Below are 25,960 nucleotides of genomic sequence, written 5' to 3'. Positions count from 1 at the left end.
ACCAGTCTTATAGCCCTGAGGGTGTGGGCCTAGCCCTGGGGAGCATTTTGCATTCGTCCAGACACGATACCACTGTACAATGACCGACTGTGTCACTTCAACAGTTGCCTATGCTCCTATTGTCATTCCACAGGCATGTGGTATCTGTCCGCTATGACTGTCCTGGTCAAACACAATGCTGTGGCACAGATGACTTGCACCTGTCAGCCCTGGGAGTACAGCTCACATGCTAGGCTCTTGCTGCTGCTATACTGCCTGCCCTGCACAGTTTCCAATAACTGTCACCAGCAGGGCGGTAACTGGCATGCACGACATGGGGTCATGTGACACATTGCTTGCATCCTCCCCTGTGATGCACGCAGGCAAGGCACACCTTATAATGCACCACTCCAACATCTCTGCAGTGGCTGGGACCTGCCTGTAGGCTCTGCAGAGCACACCTGCAATGACAGGTTATAGACGGACCATACCTTCCAGGCACATACCTGGACTGGCACACCCACAGCTGAGGGGTTCCCATAACTCACTATGTTTTGCACACATCCTGGCAAGTTGCTTAACACAATGCATCAGAGGTGCTCCACATGCAACTAACTGTGTCCGGGACCGCTATACACATTGTAACAAGCAACAGAGTCAACATCATACTCCATGGGTAACATACCTTCTATGGTGGTATAGTGGACAGTGGGCCTCAGCTACTACTGATGTGTGACTGACACTACCCCACACTTCACTGGGATAGCCACTCATGTACCAACACATCCATGAGTCATACCCTCCACTCTGCTGGATCAACACATACACACCACCTCCAAGACCTACATTACCCCGTGGCATGAACACTACCACCATGTGACTGGTGTTACACACCTGGGGCTATCCCCTCATTGGATTCCAAACATATGCTAATCTACCTTGTTAGCCACATCCCGGAAACACACCCATCACAGCATACACAGTACATGTGTACTACTACACCTACTACAGACGTCTGCTAACAGCGGTTGTTAACATCATGACACCCGTACAGATGGACAATGCACATACAAATGCTGACACATACCCCAGTGCACTTAATTAGCATGTACACAACTGCATGGATCATGCTATTCCACACAGAGCCATGATGGTACACACCAGATAACAGACGCCACTCTGGTGGTCATGTTCCACGGACATATGATGTACAACAACAGGTGTAGGCTGTTGCACAGTGGTGTACATTCCCATGTGTGGGGTGGCTCACTGGTCAGCCGTGGTGGGGCCACAGGGTCCCTCATCACATACTCCAAGACTAGCTACGTAAACATGACTGCCACACATTCCAGGGTGTACCACCAGGCATTATGGTGGTATGTCAGTATTCGATGGCAACACCCACATCTGATGTCACATACAACAGTCACTCAGGAACATTGCAGACCCAGGTATTGTTGGCAACATGCTGGAGGATGGATTCAATGCTGACAGTACACCCTCTCACACACTACAGGGCCGCAATCTGTACATGAACATTGTGGTGTCCCTGTGGTCACACCTACACAGTACTGACCTACACTCTATGTGTCCTGGGACACTGGCCCCATGTCACCTTCCAACGTCCCAGGCTGTGATGTCAACCAACCTCTGAATTACTTGTCTCCCCACTAGGCCACCATATTAAGTAATAGCCTTGTTTCAGACATTGTAGACCCTGAATGGCACACAGCAGCATTTATCACACTACACACAAGTGGCACCGCATTGCACGAGTGGGACTATAGTCCTACACACCTGACTGGACTGTTCTGTGTGGCTATGGGGCACATCGTCAAGGACGTCATTCTCAGAGACATTGTTGGTCTCCCGTCCTCTGCTGCCACCTGGGTTGGGCTTGTTAAGGCCAGAGCATGGCCCCTACACATGGTGGACTCCTTTCATACAGTTACCAGGGCAGTTGCTGATGGTACAGGAGTCCACACATCCTACATTGTTCTCTCATTGCCTTTCAGCACCATTCCCCATTCTGGTATTGACAACATACACATCCACCTGCACATCATACCCTGTGTCTCAGGATGTTATGCTATGTGGCTCATGGACAGGACACACAGTGAGGCCAGCATACCATAGTACCTACTACATGTCAGTTACTTTGGCATACCACAGTCCTCAGTCATAGGGCCCCTCATGTTAAGTATATGCTTCCATGTGGAACAGGCTGGCACAGGGGACTTTCCCTGCCTAGCTTTAGAACCCCTACATACCAAGCGCCATGATTGCTCCACCAGCTGATACTGACTCCAACCATACGGGTGTCGCTGTGACAGATACATAATATGACTATCATGGCATCAAGCCACATGACACAAGGTGCATGCACATCACCTTTGCATTACACCATTCACCCACTGACTATCACATGGATGGTAGTCCCCTACATACATATCACATTGTACATGTTTGCAGTACACACATATGTCGCACCCACTCCTGTGGCTAACATATTGCCACTGTTGCGTGGATATCCTCCTACGTGGCCACACCTATCTGTACCGGGTGTGTAACTGGTACATAGGCACCCATTGTACCTCTGAACTCATGACATCTACACATATTCAAGGGTACACCACCCCATTTAGGGTGTACCTTACACAACAGCTACAGCTTTACATGCCATAACATTAACACGCCATGACGTTTACTGAGCACCGACAGTTTAAATATGCAGCTGCACTATGGATACCACATCTGTAAACATTTGCATACTACATACTCAGGGGTGACCTCTGCTGATCAGACAGGGCCCATGTCCACAACATTATTGATGGATATACTCCTCATACGCAAGATAAGCAGAGGCCACTGTGAGCAACATGCTCATGGATATGTGCACACACGCCACAATGAGTGGGATGTGCTTCTGGGTTACATTCCCAAACAGGACACTCACCATGCTGTGGAACATAAGTCCTCTGTACATCACGCAGGGACACTCAGTAGCACTGTTCATGTGATACCTCCCTTGGTGGTTGGGAGACACATGTAGGCCTGCGATCACTGCAGTGGCTGTACTGTGCAGTGGTGCAGGTGACACCTGGCTCTGCTCTTCACAGGACACTACCCTGGAGAGGTGCCACTAGTGTGAACACTGTAGTTGTGCTTACACATGGACTTGACAGACTGCATAGTACCCCACTATGCACCTGTGCAGCTATTACATGTCCTTTGTGCATGGTTACTTGGTAGCCCTTCCATTTAGATTAGCTGTCATGCTATTACTATGTCCCATACCTACAGGCCATATATATCCTGTTATTGTACATACCAATAGACGATACCTGTGGTATGCATGATATGCCTGTTATGCTGTGTAGAATATCTGTCATATCTACCTATAATACTATACATTACACATATTTCACATAATATCCCATAATGCAAAGCATACTTGCTCAGCGGGACCACCTTACATATGTCATTAATGTTATTTACCCATACACACGCGTGCTGTGACAGTATATCAACATATACTATCCCCTGCTATGGCACGTCCTTGTTGGACATACCCTACCACTGACGGCGGGTTGTATGGCATTGTTCTGTTTAATGGCCTCATGTAGCATCCCTTCTGGTGTCTGTGCTGTGTACCTTGTGTCCCACTGCTGGATGCACAGATTCTACAAGCGTTAGTATGCTCAGCAAGACATCACTACATCAATACCTTTCCCCACTTTGTGCATTGTGGACACGTTTAATTAATGCAAACCAGGCTATACATACAGTAAAACTAATTAATACAGATCATGCTATATATAACCTTACATATCGGGCATTCTACATACCTTGTTGTCGTTACGGCGTTTCATTTCTATCTCTCTCACAGTGTTTCAACTGTTTTTTGGTATGAGCATACGGTTTGAATGTCTGGCAAGTCATCCTACCATATATATGTCGATACCTGAAACATGTGGATTCTTCCCGCCAATTGGTGTTCCTGAGTGACTAATTACTTGCATATCAGCTGTGCAGCTACTCCATTCGGCAATTACGCGGTGACAGTGGGGTTTAATTGGATTCTCCACTTGGGCGTTGCCTATTTGCCCTACCTTCGGGGAGATGGTCTGTATTGTGTTTTGTTATGAGTAACTGCAACTACTATGCATGGAGACAAGTATAGTTTGGATTCATGTCCCCCGTGGACTGTGTGTGACAGGTAGAGTATTTGGTTCAATATGTGGGTGTACCTGTCATCCCGACGTCTGTTAACGGAGTATTGCAATCAATACCTGTAACATGGCTGTTTGTTCCATTATACGACGCCTGCAATTTTGCATGTCGCCTTTAATTGTGTCTCTCACACGTTATGTTGAGGGTTCTGCAGATGTAATTGACTGACTGGATGTTTGTGCTGCTATTACAGTTTGTATTGCTTCAGTTTCTAGTGTGGGGGATGTCGGTGGTTGTACGTAACATATACGGTTTGTGGGCCTTGCATTTCTACATAATCCGTATATATGTGTGTGGGCTCCGTACCTGATTAGAGAGCTAACAGTTAGTAGACTTATGTTACAGGATTGTACGTTGGGCCATTGTTAATTGGTTTCTATATCATCTGCAGGTGAGCTTGCTACTTGTATACCCCCGTAATTGCAGCGATATATCAGGGGATATGTGTAGGTGACAGCTATCCCTTGTATTTCTGTCCCAGATATTTGCAGTCATTGTGGTTGTGTTATTAAAAGAGCCTGTTTGCCATGGGTTGCCACCTTATCATATGGTCATTGTTGGACACTTGCGGGACAGAAAGCAGTGTTTACAGGCCAACACGTAGCCACGGTCAGTACACAGGTAGCACATACTTTTATCCTCACTACATACCTATTGTTGTGACTTTGGATACTTTTCATATTGCATGTAATATTTAAGTTTCTTACATACAGGCATAACTATTAAATACGACTGTTACATTATATATGGGACCTATTTATGTCCTACCATCTCGGACATTTGCCCTTTGTACTGTTTTATGTCAGGACACGCCTGCCCAGGGTGGGGATGTCCCTCCAAATGTGGTACAGGTAGTAACCGTATGCCTACGGCTAGCTATACCCACACCTACCATACTGGTCTGCCTCTGACTTGGCACCAACATACACATGTTGCAGACACACACACATTACAGTCACACAGAAACGCACACGGCACCCTCAACGCACACTTACACAGACTATGGCACTCACAGACACAGTTGAACACAGTACCTACGTGGACCACGACACCGTCAGCGGTGACTAACCATCCCTTCATATCATCATACTATTACTCGTGGATGTACTGTTTCGGTACTGTGTTCTATCGGTCTTTCAGCCTCGTGGTTATGCATGTCGGTATGTTACACATTCCATGGTTGGTGGTATCCTATTTATTTGTACCTCCAAGATGTTATGAATGTCGCTGAACTATCTATCATATTTGCAGATATCGCTGACTCCATCTATATCACCATATATCCCTCTATTGCCCTTTCTATCTGTATTATATATATGCATATGTGTACATATACATATATCTATATATATACATATATATATATATATATATATATATATATATATATATATATATATGTATCTGATGGGGAACATGACAGGCACACTGCACCACCATATGCTGTAAGACTCATGTACTGTTCAGGTGTTGGCATTCCGTGTTGCACTGGCTGTTGTGTTTACAATGTTTGAGAGCTGCCTATGTAGGAGTCACACATTGGGCCACCTATACATTACAATTTACAGGTGGTCATGTTTGTGTGCCATCCATTTTACTGTGTGTGCAGGTGGAGAGGTGTCAGTCCGTAGGTGCCTACACGGTCAGTGTATGTGCTATACGTTCCCTCTTAGCCAAGGCGTAGGCATATTGGGCACGCCTCCATCTGCCTACTGGGGCTGGCACAGTATGTTCATGGTCTGAATCCCTCTGTGCCTGTACTGGCCTTGGCAATTGCGGTGGGCTATGAGGGCCTTCACCATTTTGTCCCTGCTGCAGCTGCTTCCACAGGATCATATTATGTAGCATGGCACATACTATGACAATGTGGGCACACATGCCTGGAGAGTACTGCAAGGCTCCACCAGATGTATCCAAGCACCGGAACCGTGATTTCAGCATCTCGAACACACGCTCTATGATGATTCTGGTTTGTGCGTGTGCCTCATTATGGCGTTCTTTCATGGGTGTGTGTGCATTTCTGATGGGAGTCATCATCCACGGCTCCAGTGCATAGCCAGCATCCCCTACAAGATGGCCATGTGGGATGCCCCCCCTGACAAATACCTGATACAGCTGTGAGGCATGCCAGATATGGGAGTCATGGTAGCTTCCAGGGCTGCCAGCACACACATCCATGATAATGCCCTGGGCATTGCACATGACCTGGCAGTTGATGGAGTGGAATCCCTTGTGGTTTATGTAGCGCATACCCTGCTCACCGGGTGGTGACTTGATTTGTATGTGCGTGCAGTCTATCGCACCCAGTACCTCCGGGTATTGTGCCACATGGTGGAAGTGATGCATATTGCTGGCCAACTCCTCCTGAGTTCTGGGGAAGTATATCTGCTTATTGGCATGTGGTAACATGGCATCCAGGAACTGGTGTAGTACCCTAGATGCTGATGCCTGTGAGATACCCATTATATCTCCACTTGGCCTTTGAAAGGTACCTGTGGCCAGCATTCGCAGGCTTACACATACCTTCGTGTCCACTGGTATGGGTTCCCCTCTGTTGTTTCTGGTTCTCAGGCGTGGCCGGCACAGCTCCACTATTTGCTGTAAGATGTCCCTGTCCACCCTGAATGCTCTACTATCTCCAGGTCATGTAGCCCCTGGTAGGTTACCCTTGGTCTGAACACTCTCCTTCTCCTCCGAGGCCTGCGGTGGTTGTCGGCATCATCCTCCACAACACCATCAGTCTCTAACACATGCTGATGAATCACAACTATGGCAGCTCCCAACATGTACATTTTAAAAGTTCCCTGTGTGTTTACACCTATGGTGCGGTGTTTGGGAATACACAGATGTGTGTTGGGTGCTTACACACTTTATACTATTGTGCTGTGAACACCGATGATGTCATGGGGTGTGTATGTACGTTCGTAGCTACAGGTTATGTTATGTGTTTTACTGCCGGAACTACTATTGTGGTGCCTTTGGTGTTGAATTACATTTGCCTGCCATGGATTACCTCTTGACCTTCCCTTTACATTTCTGCGCATTGCACCTACCATTTTCTGGCATGCATCCTGCAGCCTACTTTCATTTGTGCTTTCCTGGACCTGGCGTATCTTGCGTTATGTGTGCTACTGCCGGTCTGCTGTCGGTTTGCTTTGCTCTGCTGTGTCAGGTCTCCTATCTTTGCAATCGAATACCTCCCCTCCTTTCTTTGTATTCACATGCCACCCCTATCCTGTTTTGCAGGTTTCTGCAAGCGGACTTGTCAGCTGCCGTCGATTGGCCTTCGTGGGTTGATTGGTGTTGATTGCTCATTAGTACTCCAATTATCCTACTTCCGCATTTCCTTTCCTTCCCCTGACCTTCCTGTTTCTGCTATTGTTTGCGGCACGTGCGTCTGATTACTGGGTTTTGGGCACGTTTTCATCCTCGTACACATGCGCTTTTGGCCACCATGTGTGCTCTCAGCTAAATGATTCCTCCCCACCCCTATCCTGCAGCTTTGCTTAGCAACGGACAGGCCAGATTTGCAATGCTCCAATGTGCTTAGTGCTACAGTGGCACACCCCTCTGCTGATGTCATGTATCTCCTCTGAGCCACTCCTCGGTGTTATACCACTACGCCATATGGTACAACCTTCCTCCGGCGGGACATTTGCGATTCAGTATTATCTGCCTCATTTTCATGGCACTGACTGCTAATTCATAGTTACCACGCCGAACACTATCGCAAGCCCTTAGCAACCCTTGCACCTTGGTTGTGGTGTTCCATGCCTACCATTGTGTGTTATGCTGTAAACCTGATTTCTATTACATTGCGATTTTATGACATTTTTATATTATTTCTTTATGTTACAGCTTCCGCACACATGCCCTGCGGTTCTGCTGTGCGTTACTGTGGACATGACATTAAATGTTGTTATTTACGTGTTGTGCATCTTTTCTTATGCCATTGGCTGTGTATTTCGCCATTGGCATATGTTCACATTGTGATACCTGGGTCTGGCCCTCTTCCATAGCTCCGATGTTATGTTTGGGAAAATGTAAACTGTGTTTTTTGGTTTACATTTCCGTGGGCTTACGCTACGCCTGCACCACTTCATGAATCGCTATATGCCTTCATTTGCATGGCGCAACACTGCACATGGGGTGATTTGCATACCTACGCCGGGGGGCTGCGCAGATCTGGCGTACGCCGGTAGTGCACGTGGAATTAGATCGTACCTGAATCGCTCAGTGGCCATATTTGGTGTTATAACGCCTACGCTATGCATGTGCCTGGCGCAAGCTTTATGAATCCCGGGGCCAGAGTCTGGAGGAATAAATTGAACTGTTATAAGAGAAAATACTAAAAATGTAATGTTATTTTAATAAGGTGTTTAGTGGAATAAGCTAAATGTAATATGTAAAGAAGTGGAGAAATCAATATTTTTCATTAAGTGCCTACAACTGAAATTAATTTACTGCAAAAATCAACTCATCACTTTTCCTTGAAAATGCAAAATCCCTAATATGGCCAAAGACATAATGACTATTTCATGGAAAAGTTTATGCAAAAATTGTATTCATAGATAGTTGAAAGCTACTGAGTGTTATGACCATTCACTACATACTAGTACCCCCCACACTTCTCGACATACCTCTCAACTGTACAGATTTTCACAGAATATCCAGATTATGCCTCATATTTTTGGTCTGCTCCTCCTAAAATCTGTACCTTTTTGGCAAATAGCTGAGGATTGATGTCATTAAATAATGACAAATATTTGAGCTTAAGACTCCACATCCTTCAGAAAATTCATACTACTGCAAAACCTATAATTCTATCAGCTTTCTAAGTTTGTAAGTGCAATATTTAAAATCTGTCCCTACTTGTCCCCCCATCATTTTAGGATTTGTCCAGATTTTTTGCTCTAAGAAGTTGAGGTATGCTTCCCAAGCTGCACCCCCTTTCTCCATGAGTGTCGTACCCTCCCTCAGGCCACACCTCCTTTCTCCATGAGTGCCATACCTGTCAGTATGGATACCCATCCAGACATCTAGTTTATGGTTAAAGGAAGCTGATGAGATACAGTGTTTAAAATGCAAGAGACATTTACTACAGAGGTTTGAGGGGCACTGGGCTATAAACCTATACCTCCCCCATGTTTTATTTACCTGTTGGTAAAGATTTAGGTCCCTGGTTATTGTGTTGGCTCTAGTAATAGTGGAAATAACAGCAGGTCCTGGACGATAATGTCTCTAATGGTGCAGTAAGCAAGGTGGAGATCTGCTCTCAAAAGTCTATGACACTAAATAAAGAGATAGTGTTTCCAGTCTCTCTTGGTAGCTGACGGAATTAAGGCTTGTGATCTTTCTGGATAGGAATATCTGGAGTTTTTTAATTGTTTGCGATGTTTATTGAGATACATCCCAAAGGGGGCATTGCACTTGATTACTGGCCTGATAAATGCTGGGTATAGAGGAGCTATTACCTCTTTAGACCTTAATGATATTCTTTTGGCAATAAGCTATGCCAATTAAAAAGATTTCCTGACATGTATTGTCACATGATTGTTCAAAGAGAAAATGCTATCAACCCAAGTACCTAGGTCCCCTGACATTTTTGTTTTGTAACATTACAGTCTATGCAGTATGATCAAAAGAGGGGGGTATCTACCAAAAATGATGCTACTTACACTTTTTTAGCATTTATTCTGAGCCCATTTTTGCTCACCTAGATTTAACTTGATAGATCTCAATCTGAAGGGGTTTTCGTGTCATGGGGTGACTTATCTTCTAGTTTTCTGTCATCTGCAAACTTTGCTAGCCAGAAGTCTTGGCTTTCTGCTTGAAGATCAGAGAAGTAAATACCAAAAAAAAGAGAGGTCTCAGCACTGAGCCCAGAAGTACACTGCTGGTCACTTTTATAATTTCTGACGTGGCATCTGCAACTCGCATATTGTGAGGTCTGTCTTTCAGTCAGTTTGCTATCCATTTTATCACATATGGGTCAGTTTTTAAAGTATTTAACTTTTGTATAATTCCAACATGGGGAGTGGTATTAAAAGTCTTGGGCAGGTCAAGATGCCCCTATTAATATGTTAAAGGAAATTTCTACTGTGGAACCTGGTTTGTTTTCATTGTATCTTTGTTTTCCTTTCTAAGCTATTTTAATGCATCAGAATCACTCTTGATGCTTCTTATAACATTTTAATATGTTTTTCCTCGACATGGCTGAGGTGGGGCCTGTCATATCATCATGATCTTGTTTCAGTGCTTTCTTGTCCCCTTCCTTGAATCCATTTCAAGTTCCCTTTATATAAGTCAGGTTAATCATAAGGAAATTATATTGTCTTCCTATTCCACTGGGACACAATGGCACCACTGTGAGTCATATGCATCTTACGTACTTTGTGTAGCAGGAGTGGTTGTATACTTTTTATTTCTGAATGACTATTATATAAATTTCTCCCAGAACTTATTTTAAGCTAAATGATAAAAGCACAATTTTCCTCCTTATAGCCGAAGAGCTCACAGTAAAAAAACAACAAAGCAGAAGCCAAAATGAAGACCACTGGCTCAACATTCATATACTTTAATGGTAGACTCTATCACAGCAAAGCTTTCGAGGCACAGGCTCTTTTTCAATGCATAACCACATAGTGCACACAGTCCATTTTAAATAGTAAGCCAACCAACAGACACACAAATAACAAACGTGACAACAGATAATTAATTAAAATGCATAAAATAAAACACATTAATACACAAAAATTAAAAAAAAACTCAATATACAAATATTACTAATACAAAATTATTTATAGCATATTATGTCTAGCCTTCAAAATAGGTTTTATACTATTTGCTGAATTCAAACCAGGGAATGTGTTTGATCTAAATTAATTAATACACTTATATTCAGCAGTTTCTGTTGCATTAATAATATCACCCCCAAGTATATTATTATATATATTCTGGAAAATCCTAAATGTAAACCTGTGTTGTCTTCCTTTAGTTGATATATGCTTAAACAATGAGTTAGTTTCTATATGTCTACGAATTTCAGAAAGATGTGCTCCTATCCTTTCTTTCAATTTCATGTCCATCTTCCCTATATAGAAGCTATCACATTCTGTGCAATTAGCAATATATACTATAGTTTCTGTATAACATCCACCAGAAGCTCTTATTAGAAAATCTTTCCGAGTAAATGGATGTATTAAATGAAGGAAAAATTCTTTATAAAACTCATACTAAACTTTAACATGGGTGCAAGCTGATTTTCTATATATTTTGATATAGCAGCAGTGATCCACTTACTTCCTGAAACAATAGGTCTCATCAGGGGAGAAAAAAGATTTTTGTGGATCTTAGGCAACCCATACATTACAGGTATGACTGGATTAGATATATACAAATAGTTATACACTTCAGGTCACAGAACCATCCATAAGTAAATCATACAAAAAGGATTTGACCTTAGTGACAGCATTCATAATAAAAACGTTATCAACTCTTTCAAATGTTTCCACTTGCATTAATAGTTCAAACATCCATTCATTATATTCACCAGCACCCATTATTACAATTTAACTACCCTTATCAGCCTGTTTTATGATAACATTCTCAATAAATACAAGATTAGATGGGGCTATACGTTCATTTGGTTGCAGATTATAATATCTGCAACCTGCATTTTATTTAAAGTACATGTCATAGAGTTCTTGTTCACACATATTGTAAAATGCCTTGACTGTCAGTGTACTAATTGGTATGAAGGTACTTGACCTCCTTAACCTATTGCAATCAACATCAGAAGTATTTTTATACATAAGCTTGAGGTTACTATTCCTTATGAACAGGAGCAATTCAGTCAACAATTCACTAATATTAGCTTGATAAAAAGGTATAAATGACATTCCCTTATTTAAAACATTAATTTCACTATCATTAAGCACATCTCCAGATAAATTTACAATATTGCAATTGACATTGATTAAATCCTTCATACTATATTTTCTAAATAACATGCAACATGTATAAAATGAAGGTCAGTGTTAATTTCATTACAATATTTACAATTATGGCATGGTATCATGTCAAACTTATTAAATTTCCTACTTCTGATGAAAATGAAAAAAAACTGCCAGCAGATAAATAAATGCATACAAATCAATGCACCAAGCTGTAAAGAAACTCATGTGAGCCAAAAATGGTTAGCTCTTTCATTTAATCCAATATTAAACTTCTTCAAACACATACAGTTCATCACTTCCTTTAAATAAGACCTAAAACATTTCATTGGCTAGGACAATTATTTAAAGTGGTTAAGACAATTATTTAAAGTGATACTTCCTTAAAAACATTTTCAGTGGAAAATTTGTCACTATTTATAAGAACATAAGACACCATCTCTACCATAATAAAGTTGAATTATAAATACATATACAACACGTAAGTACATATTTCTTAAAATTCATTGTAGTTTAGAATCTACTAAATACATATACCCCTGGATTCATGAAGCCCGGCGCAATGCCGGTGTAAGGCTTGCGCCGGCCGTGCAGCGTATAACTGGCGTAGCAGTGCCACATGCATAGTAATGAGTGTGTGCTGCAACCACAACCACGTGCATAGGGCACGTGCGCGAGTCCAGGGAGCCTAACTAGGTTGCGCTCGTAGGCGTGGCCAAGTCGGCAGGCGATGAGCAACCTAAAGTGCTGACTCTTACAGGCCACCTGCAATAGTAACCGCACCTACCAGTCCCGTGGATAATGAAACGTATGCAAAGTATGCAACATAGTACCCGTCCACACAAAATGGAGAACCACACATAAATGCACGAAGTACAAAATGTTCCCGTGCATGGAACAAAGGATACTTGGAATACTGTGTCCATCACGTATTGCACTGTCAGCAGTCATACCCAGTGGAGGTGTACTGCATCATGTCAGCGCACCGCAAATACACACGACTAGCCCCATGGGCATGGTCACCAGCAGTCCCACAGTGGTAGTGATAGTACACAGCTGGGCAGTCGTGGCCATATAACAACCATAAAGAAACTAGACATCCCAAACACACACAAACATGTGTATAGTACAATGTGCTAGACACAGCAACGTAACCGTCACATACACATAGGATGGCGTATGCCAAATCGGAATATCCAGAAGCAGAACCCATGCATGCAAATGTAATACACAACAACCCCTTCATAGCACGTAACCCGCACCCATGTCCGAATGTCCACCTAATCCAGCTAGCAGCCTTGAGCAGCTGCACACCTACACAGAGCAGGTATACCCCATATGTAGTAGGAAGTATTGTCCTAGGCAGTGACAGGCGTGCAAATATGTACCCCACATATGTCAACATCCCATCCCAGGTACTGAAATCCAAATGGCTGCATGTGAATGTGTTGGCAGAATGTGTACATCCCGCGTGTGGTTACTGACCTGTCGAAACCCCATAGGTGTTCACACGCCACGGTGTCCATAACTGTACACATCTGGACAAAGCAGTATGTGCAGCCACGGTACTGATGATTAGCTATGCAGACATGCCAAACACAATACACAGGGCGGAACAGCCGTCCACCAAGCAGGCCACCTCAGCAGGGTTGCCACATGCACAGATTGTCAAGGTGGGACATCACTCGTAGATATGTGTGGATCTGTATGGTAAAACACCCACGGCCAATGCAAAGGATAGAATAACACCTATATGCCAGAATGAACGGTTATTGCATAGCATGTGAATAGCTTAAGCTATCCAATATAATAGTCATGTGTACCAGATACAAAATGCCTGTAACATGCAAGTAGTAATGAAGGTAAGAAATACACTACTGTGGTAATATCACAGGACATATGGCACATGTCAAGTGTCCACGCAGGACACAAATGTCCATAATGGGTCCTCCCCTGCAAAGAGGAACAAGTGCCAACCCCACCCCCCACTGAAGTATCGGCAGTATAAATACAACCCAATGACACACCAACACCACCATCCAACCCATGACAGCAACAAAAGCTGGACAAAGACTAACACGATGCGTGCACAAATAGGGACACATGTAATCGGTGCTCTCACAACCTTCAACAGGCCACTGAATAATAGTATGTACATACACATGAAATGCTGTGAAGGATGTGTGGTAGTCCCCAGTATCACATAGGTACGTACACATATACACTGTAACCAACCGTCACATATGTTCACTGTAACACAGCATACCTGCAGGTAATACATAGTTCAGTCATGTGCTACATAAATATTCACGTATGAATGATGACAGGGGATAGACAATTGTGAATGGGAACAACGCACAACATGGAATATGTATGATAACCGGCACCACCCACATCATTGTATGCCAACAGCATAAGCTATTGTCGGTTGTCCAAACACCCATGTCTGTAAACACGGATTGAATATTATAGCAATAACCCACGCCTGGGTGTAGGTAATGCTGGATATACCCACGGTTGGCGTGGTGCGGTCCCGAGGGCGAAGCCTGAGGGACCAAACAAAGGCAACCGTGGGTAAATACAGCATTACCTACACCCAGAAGTGGGTTATTGCTATTATACCATGACATCATTTAAGAAAATAAACTATTAATTCCCTTACATAATGGCATAGTATAATGCCTGTCTGCTGCCCATCCGCAGATGTCTGGCATCCCCGGCGGTGCTGATGTACTGCGCAAGATGTCCGTTGCTAATGTCAAAACTGTCTCACTATGTTAAACCCAGTTAACATAGCAAAACACTACAAAAAAGCAACGGAGAGCTTGCTGTCCCCGTTGCTTTGTTTTACAACCTGTCTCGCTATGTTAAATGTGTGTAGCATAGCGAGACTGCCTCAAAGTAAGCAACGGACATCTCCGTGGCTTATTTAAAGCTGTCACACTATGTTATACCCATGTAACATAGCGAGACAGGTTTTAAATACCGAGGTATACTAATGGAAATAGGTCCGGGTGACCGGACCGTTTTCCATTACTATAACTCGATTTACAACGGGCACGCTGGCCAATCAGCGTGCACGGTTTGGAATAATGGGGGGGGTTATGGTATAATAAACATGGACAAACCATGCCCATGTGCCTTGTCTGACATTCGTACATGGTCAGGGCAGTTCTGTACACTAGGCGGACAAGACCAAACCCAGAGCACCACAGGAACACCCTGACAATCAAAGACCTGTATGCGTTGGGGCTATAAGCCTCTGTGATCTGAATATCCCTGCAGTTACGCCATATGCATCCTGGGTCAAGAGCATTAGGGAATAGGGAATGTGTAACATGTAGTACCACACTTTTCCCAGCAGGAGAATGGATGCCTGTGACGTAAGTGAGTGCGGGGGGGGGGGATATGTTAATGTAGCTATGTACCATGGGTATGCATATAAATGAGACAGAACACCAAACGTGTCGTGGTCACAGAAACCGGCCAACATGAATGCAGTCCCGTTTGAATTGCGACTATAGAACATATAAATGTGAACGTGTAATTAATGCATCTGTGCCGCAAAGATAGTTACATATGTAAAGGTGAAAGTGTGTTCTGCATACGTCCGTTAACCGGATCAGAGATATGTTACTGGAACTGTCACAACTAATACAGGCCATGTAAGCACACAGACTCAGTAAACATATGTAACCCAGAATACGGATATGCATGTGCGCCTGCGCGTAACCCACAATAAGGAAATGCAAGTGCGCCTGTGCGTGTGTGATCCGCTCACAGCAGAGTAACTTAATGCTGTTTCCCCCACGTTAGTTATACATGCCTCAAAACTGTCAGCCTCTGAAAGTATGGAACCGGACAATGCCATGCAAAGTACTGGTACAAATAGTGAGAAACACATGATATGTGCTAAGACAAACATAGAAAGTGGATAGAATAACGGGGGTGTTAGTAGCAGGGATTGACGAAGGGTATGCATTTGTAACCTGACCTACTTGTCAGAAGGTGCCACCGTAAGTCTCACATGAAATGCCAGCAAATTGCCAGATAGACACAGGTCAATGTAAAACACACCTAAGATAAAGGGTCAACCATCCGTACACTCTGCCAGTATCTGTACAGTGGAAAGGTATGGTATGGTTATAGATGTGTGTACACAGGTAATCCACAGACATTAACAAAGCAAGGTATGAAACGAGGAGTTTACATGTATATATGTACACACAACAGACCTATGTCCCGTATATATGACACATGGATATAAATATGCCAAGTAATAGATAATATGGGTAGTCAAACAGACATCCACGAATGGGGAACATACAGCAGCAGTCAAAATCACTGGCCAGAAAGTGACAGTCCAGCAAGTTCTACACTTTAAACATGCACACTGGTGTCCATTGTAGGACTCCAAAAAGTTATCCAATCGCAGCACCTGCTACAATTGACGCAAAAGAAGTGACACCCGCAAATACGAATCAGCTATACATGCACTAAAAGCAGGTTCAAGGGTGATGACACATGTGTCCATGAAATGCAGGACATATGAACAGATATCCCTAGAGTGGGGAGTGCATATAAGTGCGTCCACATCCCAGTACCGCACACATTAACCATGTGTAATGTGTACCGTAGAGGGTTGCAGGCATGGGAACCTGGGTATGCAGAAATGGGCCTAGGTGTTGTTTGGCAGAGAATCCGTAGGCCCGCCCCGTGGGAGGGATGTGGGTATAGCACATGCCTTTATCCCCACTAATGGTACAAAGCATCCACCGAATAATGCAGAAAGCAGGTTGGAAATATGTACAGCCCTATATCAGTGTCCTGTAGGCAATTCCCATGGATGGACATGCATACGACCAAGATGGTACCCATAACTGGAAAACTGTCAGAATAACACAGCTGCAGTAAGGCATAGTACAGGAAATACAGATAGGGACTATATTATAAATACCCCAGACAAAGTCAGACCGTTGTGCGAATACTGGCGTAGCCATGAATATGGTTTTATGAGTGTCACTAATCATGCAATGGAAATAGCGGTCACCGTCACCTACCGCACAGTCCGTAATGCCTAGGCAGCAATCAGCTAGGAAGGCACATCACTATGTGAAACGTAACAAGGGCAAAGGCTGAACGTCAGGGCATGTACACATAATGACAACAGGTCAAGGGTATGAAGGAGCTAACCTGTCCAAAATACATGTACTGAACCGGTGATACTAGGCGGACAGGTGAGAAGAAAGACAGCAGGACAAATGTGCAAACATGTATAAGTCATACCCCGGAAAATGTGAATGACAACGTATGCCCTTGAAGGTCAATGTGGAAGGTAATCAGACACAAAGGTAAAGTGTCCCCCAGGGTGTCATGACGTGTCAACATAACAATTACCAGGCCCCCATAGTCGTACATGAGCCCCGCCACTGACGGAAAGCGCAAATACGACACACACATATGGTACATGAAAGAACAATTAGTGTGGATAAGCAGATGTAGACCTGTGTGAGGAATACAACTGTCTGCGTGGGTGTGTCGTGCAAATACAAAGTAATGTAATTTGGTCTGTCATGCCGCCATACACTGTGTGTGTATTGTAGTCAGACAGTAGGTATGTTGTATCAGACACATACTCTGCAACTGCACAGATGTACGCAGACTGTGTAGAAGTATGCCTCATATGTTTGCTGTGTTCCACGTAACAGTAACAGTCCGGCACCCTCATGATAACTGACGACAGGAAACAACGACAAACATGCGATGAAGACACCAAATCAGACAGAAATGCCATACGCATGCATAACATATCACTGTGCCCACTATCAATGTTTCTAAGAGCAACATTTCATGACTGGCCCTGAGTGTCCCACTATCACATAAGGCCTTGTCTAGATATACGCTCCTTGAGGTGGAGTGTTATGAACAGACACAGATACATGTGTGTGGAAACATTATTATCCACTGCAAGAAGATGAAATGTGCTGCAGTAGGAGGGGCAGTACTGTCCGCAGGTATGTGCTGAAATGCACATTAAACAGCAGTCTACATGAATTACCTATATTGGCGACACCTGCACAGATGATTATAGTGGGACATACACACGGCCATGCACACAGCTCAGATAGACATACACACACCATAAACAGGCAATGATACACAAAGTCTATGGTGTGTACGAGTACAGTGACAGTACAGCAAGGATAGTTGTCTGCCAAGATATACAGCAGATGTCTGTAGGGCGTGTAACATCTAGCGGAACACGGACGTTGCATGGACAATGTTTGGATTTGCATCGTACCACATTGCTATGTGTAAGCTGTGCAAATATGCGATACATGGGACAGACAGCTGTCCATGCAAGAGCAGCGCTATGGGCATAATATATATATATATATATATATATATATATATATATATATATATATATATATATATATATATATATATATACATTGAGAGAGATACAGACAGACACATGTGGCAAGGCCGGTAGTGGAACCTACATATCACTACCCTATCACACCACAGCAGGACGCACGTAGAGAACACACTACAGAGGTCGCTAACCACAGCAGACACACAGGTAGTCCACTAGCTGCGTCTCAACATCCGCAAACACAGAGATGTCAGCAGGATATATGTGTGTTGCGAAGCGTCTAAAACCATAACCTACGAACCCATGCAGCTGGGAGCATAGACACACACACCCACACACATCTGGCAGGCATGGGAATTGACCTTACACCTACCTACCCTATTGCACGACAGTATGACACAATTAGAGAATGCGCTACTCGGAGTACTGAACACAGCACTGTCAGAGGCATACGTCTAGGTGGGTGACATCATCCGCAAAGGAATAGACGCTGATAGCAAATGTATGTGTTGTGAGGCGTCTAAAAGCATCACTGTCTCCAGAGGCAGCTGGAAACACACACACACACACACACACACACACACACACTTGGAAGGGCCGGGAGTTGAACCTACACCTACCTACATGAACACACTACAGCAAGATGCATTTACAAAACGCGCTACCGAGATTACTAAGCACAGCACTGTCAGAGGCATGCTTCTAGGTGGGTGACATCATCCGCAAAGGAATAGACGCCGATAGCAAATGTATGTGTTGTGAAGCATCTAAAAGCATCACTGTCTCCAGAGGCAGCTGGAAACACACGCACACACACACCACACACACACACACACACACACACACACACACACACACACACACACACACACACTGGGAAGGGCCGGGAGTTGAACCTACACCCACCTACATGAACACACTACAGCATGATGCATTTACAGAACGCGCTACCGAGATTACTGAGCACAGCACTGTCAGAGGCTTACTTCCAGGTGTGTGACATCATCCGCAAAGGAATAGACGCTGATAGCAAATGTATGTGTTGTGAAGCATCTAAAAGCATTACTGTCCCCAGAGGCAGCTGGAAACACACACACACACACACACACACACACACACACACACACACACACACACACACACACACACACTGGGAAGGGCCGGGAGTTGAACCTACACCCACCTACATGAACACACTACAGCATGATGCATTTACAGAACGCGCTACCGAGATTACTGAGCACAGCACTGTCAGAGGCATACTTCCAGGTGTGTGACATCATCCGCAAAGGAATAGACACTGATAGCAAATGTATGTGTTGTGAAGCATCTAAAAGCATTACTGTCTCCAGAGGCAGCTGGAAACACACATACACACACACACACACACACTGGGAAGGGCCAGGAGTTGAACCTACACCTACCTACATGAACACACTACAGCATGATGCATTTACAGAACGCGCTACCGAGATTACTGAGCACAGCACTGTCAGAGGCATACTTCTAGGTGTGTGACATCATCCGCAAAGGGATAGACGCTGATAGCAAATGTATGTGTTGTGAAGCATCTAAAAGCATTACTGTCCCCAGAGGCGGCTGGAAACACACACACATACACACACACACCACACACCCACCCACACACACTGGGAAGGGCTGGGAGTTGAACCTACACCTAACTACATGAACACACTACAGCATGATGCATTTACAGAACACGCTACCGAGATTACTGAGCACAGCACTGTCAAGAGGCATACTCCTAGGTGGGTGATATCATCTGCAAAGGCAAGGATGCCGATAGGGAATGAATACAGAGTGAGCAGTCACACAGCATGTTACTATCCCAAGGTGGATGTACAGTAACACGGCAGTGCTGCACCCGGGAATACTAACTATCTACGGAGCACTACATCACGAAATGGATACGGGATGCACCACAGACAGTACACCCTTTGAGAGAGCAACCAGTGTGTATGATGTAGGCATCCATTGTGGCATAGCAACTACATATAATTCACCTGGACGGCCACCATGGCTATGCAGGATGTCATTGGCCATGGCTACATGCCTAGTATCAGACGTCGGTGCCGAATGTACTGTGTGTCCATGCATGGCGTACTGGGCATGCTCACACACTTAGCATTTGCAAAGTGCAAACATGCATACACATGGAGTATAATCATGAAGGGGCAGAGTGTGGAACGTACTGTGTGTCCACCTACACAACAGCAAACCAGGCATGCTCACACACTTAGCGGTTGCAAAGGGGAAACATACATGCACACGGGGTATACTCACAGAAGGGCGCAGTGTGCACTGTACTGTGTGTCCATCTACACAACTGCTTACTGGGCATGCTCACACACTTAGCATTTGCAAAGTGCAAACATGCATACACATGGAGTGTAATCATGAAAGGGCAGAGTGTGGAACGTACTGTGTGTCCACCTACACAACAGCAAACCGGGCATGCTCACACACTTAGCGGTTGCAAAGGGGAAACATACATGCACACGGGGTATAATCACAGAAGAGCGCAGTGTGCACTGTACTGTGTGTCCATCTACACAACTGCTTACTGGGCATGCTCACACACTTAGAATTTGCAAAGTGTAAACATGCATACACATGGAGTGTAATCATGAAAGGGCAGAGTGTGGAACGTACTGTGTGTCCACCTACACAACAGCAAACCGGGCATGCTCACACACTTAGCGGTTGCAAAGGGAAACATACATGCACACAGGGTATAATCACAGAAGGGCGCAGTGTGCACTGTACTGTGTGTCCATCTACACAACTGCTTACTGGGCATGCTCACACACTTAGCATTTGCAAAGTGAAAACATGCATACACATGGAGTGTAATCATGAAAGGGCAGAGTGTGGAATGTACTGTGTGTCCACCTACACAACAGCAAACCGGGCATGCTCACACACTTAGCGGTTGCAAAGGGGAAACATACATGCACACGGGGTATAATCACAGAAGGGCGCAGTGTGCACTGTACTGTGTGTCCATCTACACAACTGCTTACTGGGCATGCTCACACACTTAGCATTTGCTACGCACCGTCCAGCATGCAGACGGAGTGTACACACTGCAGGTCACAGTAAGGTAAACATGTCCTCATGCACAGGGTGATCACACATGCAGTTACTCGTACACACACAGATGACATCACAGGCGTCACGAGTGCAGATCAAACATGTACACACTGCAGTGAACACTGTAGCTGCCATGCCAGCACCATGTCATCAGTGCAGCAGTAAGCCTCACAGTCCAACAACAGCATATGACATAAGTCCACAGGTCTGTATAGCAGTGTACACCAGTTGTGCAGAGTACACATGTACAAACAATGATCCAGCATGTGTGATGTAGTCCACCCATATCAGTATACATGGACAGGTCGGCTCCACACATACCACGGCCCTGACACAGCTGTGACACATGACTGCTGCTGTACCAGAGTGAACCAACGTCCGGATATGTCATACATGTGATTGTCTGGATGTGTGCATGGACTGCACACATGACACATACAAAGCCTGTGATGTACCACATGCATAACACTGGCGTACGTGGTGCTACACACACGAATGGAAGGTGGACCCATGTCTGTGGAATGCTCCCACTACAGGGTGTAGCGGTGTTGACTGGGACACATACCCTTGTATTGTTTGCCTGTGACAGCTGTGATACCATACCACAGTCCATGTTTTATGTATGTCAACACACATGTCAAAACGTAGCAATGCATACACACATGGCAACAGGAGACATGTGACACGTGTACTGTGCATGGAGCAGCCATGCATGAGCAGTGGCCGATGTCCATAACATAGATGCAACACCCTACCACATGCGTACCCATCATAGGGGCCATTATATGGTGGCATAGAAACAGCACGTATGGAGGTATGTGTGTACATCATGTGTTTAAACACCTGTCTACATGCATGTGTGCAGGTGGTGACTCACAGGTGTGTCACACACCATCCTACCCTGCCATGTGCATACAGTATGCTATGTCGCTGTTACATGACAGTGCTGACATAATGCATACCCAGCGGTCAGGTGTCATCGACTGTATGTCACATGGCAACTGTAACACCTACCACCTCCCAAGTGCATATATCGGCACATCTGCCGGATACAGTGTTGGTACACATAATGCACTACATACCACTGCATGCCTGCACACGTATCATATGGCAGGTGTAGTAGTCCCAGCACTGACATGTGTGCATGAATGTGTGCCCATGTATGCCACATAGTGGGGGGAATATGTCACACATGCTACACATCCCTGTACATCGTAGTAGAGATCTGTACATACCTCAGTGTGGGGTGCATGGATTTGGATGGTGCAGTACATGCAACACGTTGTCTCTCCATGTATACATGTGTGGTCACCACAATGTGTGTGTGTTGACATGTTTGTATGTCTGCGGCTTGGTGTGAGGGTGTATGCAAATATACTGTTGTGAACGGACACTAACCACACAGGGTGACCATCCCATACTGGTGCTGCATTGCACAACCCTGTCAATGCCATAGGTGTAAGCCATACTGGCCACCTGTGCAAGTTCGCCCCCTGTGACATGGCATGTGGGTGCATAGTATTGTGAGGGTGCTGACCACACAGGCAGGTGTCCCCATCTGCACACTATGGGGTGTGCATCATAGTGGTGTACACCCCGCGATTGCGACCATATTCCTGTACTGTTACAGGGTCCTACTTCTGCACAGCGTGCCCCACAGCTGACAGGTGACACCTGAAGTCAGTGGCCGCACGCTGTGTATGACACCTGCACCATGTCACCATACCTGTAGTGTGTCCTGCTATGTATGTGACGTCTCTGTCCACTGTAGCCTGTGGCACCGACCACATGCGTCAGGTGCAGTATATGTGCGGACATGTGTGTCATGTAGGTGTCCAGGCAGGTTGTGGGTACATGTAGTATGCTGCTATTGCCAGATGTGCCTGTGGGTAATCCACAGCTACACGTGGGGGACCGATAACAGTGCTCCCTGTAGGCACATGCGAGTACACCATAGGAGGGATTCAGGTTATCAGAACCAACATGGTGCTACACATGTAACAGTCACACATACCATGAACACATCACAATGCATGCTGCACCTGCACTACATGGTATGTCTGCTGCATGTTGACAGTACACAACCCACGTCACATACGCATCTGTCAGTTTTCATACACAACCACTGCAACATACACATCCCACGCTATGCATACACAGGTATCACATACACCTCTCACTATCCTGTCCACCCTGTGCATCAGAATATATTTGCATAACCCTGCACCGATGGTGTGGATGACAGGGATGCGGCAGAGGCTTCATCATATGCACAGGGTGATATGTTTGCCATGGGCATAGGCTGCACCAATGGATAACATCATGTGTGTGTAAGAGCCGGTGAGTTTACTGGACATGTCTGTGCAGAATGCATGTGGATGTGGTGGAGCCCTACAGTTGTGCCTGCTGTGTGTGGGTATGTGTGTACACAGTTCAGCCATATGTGATGCCTACACGGGGTATAATTGACAGCCCCAGACTGTACAGTGCAGGTTGTACAGCTCACTGTGTCCATCTGCGGCCACGTGACCTGTGCCTGCCTGGGGTTGCACGGGCACTACCAGGTGGAGGTATAGAGTGGCTACTGTCCGATGACACATGTCCGCTGGAACCGTGTCCACGATGGGACCGGCCAGGGCCACGTCCACGTGGCCTGCTGTGTCCTGGTGTGGACAGTGCAGCACCAGCTGCACTGCTACTTCTACCGGAACTATGTGAGTGGGCATGAGAGGTGGCACGCACACGTCGACCTACACTAGGTGGTGTTGCTGGCCTACGCCCACGTGTCCTATGCCTCACCCCTCCCAGGTGTTCCAGCACAGACAGCTCACAGTCGCAGATTGCCATGCCTCGGTCGAGGATTCCAACCATTTCACCTAATCGCCTATCCAGTACATTAGCAATCTGTTGTTGAGCATTCGCCAACGACTGGATGTTGTCATTTAGGGTACGGATTGCAGCCCTCTGCAGCCTCTGCCCTTTTTGGTTCTGCCATTCTGCACGTGCCTGTGCCGCCATTACAGTCTGGAACATGCGTCTGGTGATACCAGCTGCTGCGCCCTGTACTGCAGGTGCATGTCTGCCAGAGGTCCTCCTATGAGCAGCACCAGCCACATGCCTGTGTGGCACATCACCAGTCATTACACTGGCAACATGGTGTGTAGTCACACCTTCTGTAGCCACCACACATTCCTGTTCAATGCCAACAGACGCTGACTGTCCTTCCTCTATGGGCAACGGTGATGTGGTATGTGTTGGCATCAGAACCGTGTGCAGGGATGAGGGGGACATAGGTGGGATGGTAACCAATGGCGCAGATTCTGCCCCTGACAACCCTGCCTGTACCTCATGCATATGGTCATCACCGCTAGTATCTGTGGGGACACTAATATCAGATGGACCGCAGGAGGGTAACGCACCTACACCACCTGTGAATGCAAAGACATACTGTAAGGTACATTACACACAGACACACACACAGACAGACACACACACACAGACAGACACACACACAGACACACACACAGACAGACACACAAACAGACACACACACAGACACACACAGACACACACACAGACACAGACACACACACACACACACACACACACACACACACACACACACACACACACACACACACACACACACACACACAGAGACACACCATGCATGTGATATTTCAGATGGCATGCAGCATTCCTGCACTACAGCACAGGGAATGCAGCTCAGACATTAATAGTGTTAGTATGCATACCACCCTGGGGTGCACACTACATCAAGCAGATGTCATATCAGTAGGCATGCAGTACACACAATCATGGTAGTTTGCATGCATCACTGTGATACACCATGTGGCCACAAACAGGTTAACAGTACACATGGCTGACGTTACCTTGACATGTAATCCGCTGACATGTGCAGTAACATGTATACATGTGTGACACATGCACCGCATCATAATGGGCTTCACAGTGCAGTGTTGTGTGTACAGCCTACAGATAGAATGCATGTTTAGCAAATATGTATGTGCAGGTGTGGTTAGTGTGAGCCGTGTACATAGCTATACAGTGTGGAGTACAGGCACTGTGCCACTGCATGGCAACATGACGCATGTATGTTGCTGTGCAATGCATAACATGGACGCATTGCATTGCCATGACTGCAACACAGTCATGCTGTTCCACAGCACGTATATGGTAGACATCGGTGACACCTCCGGTGGCTGCAGACAGGCATTCCGGTTGTCCGGTGTAACACATCAAATGTACAGGTGGTCCACTACGGCTATGATTGCACTAT

Source organism: Protopterus annectens, chromosome 4.part1 (assembly GCF_019279795.1).
Source record: "Protopterus annectens isolate FY-2018-M chromosome 4.part1, PAN1.0, whole genome shotgun sequence".
Classification (NCBI taxonomy): domain Eukaryota; kingdom Metazoa; phylum Chordata; order Ceratodontiformes; family Protopteridae; genus Protopterus; species Protopterus annectens.
This window is presented reverse-complemented; position numbering follows the sequence as displayed.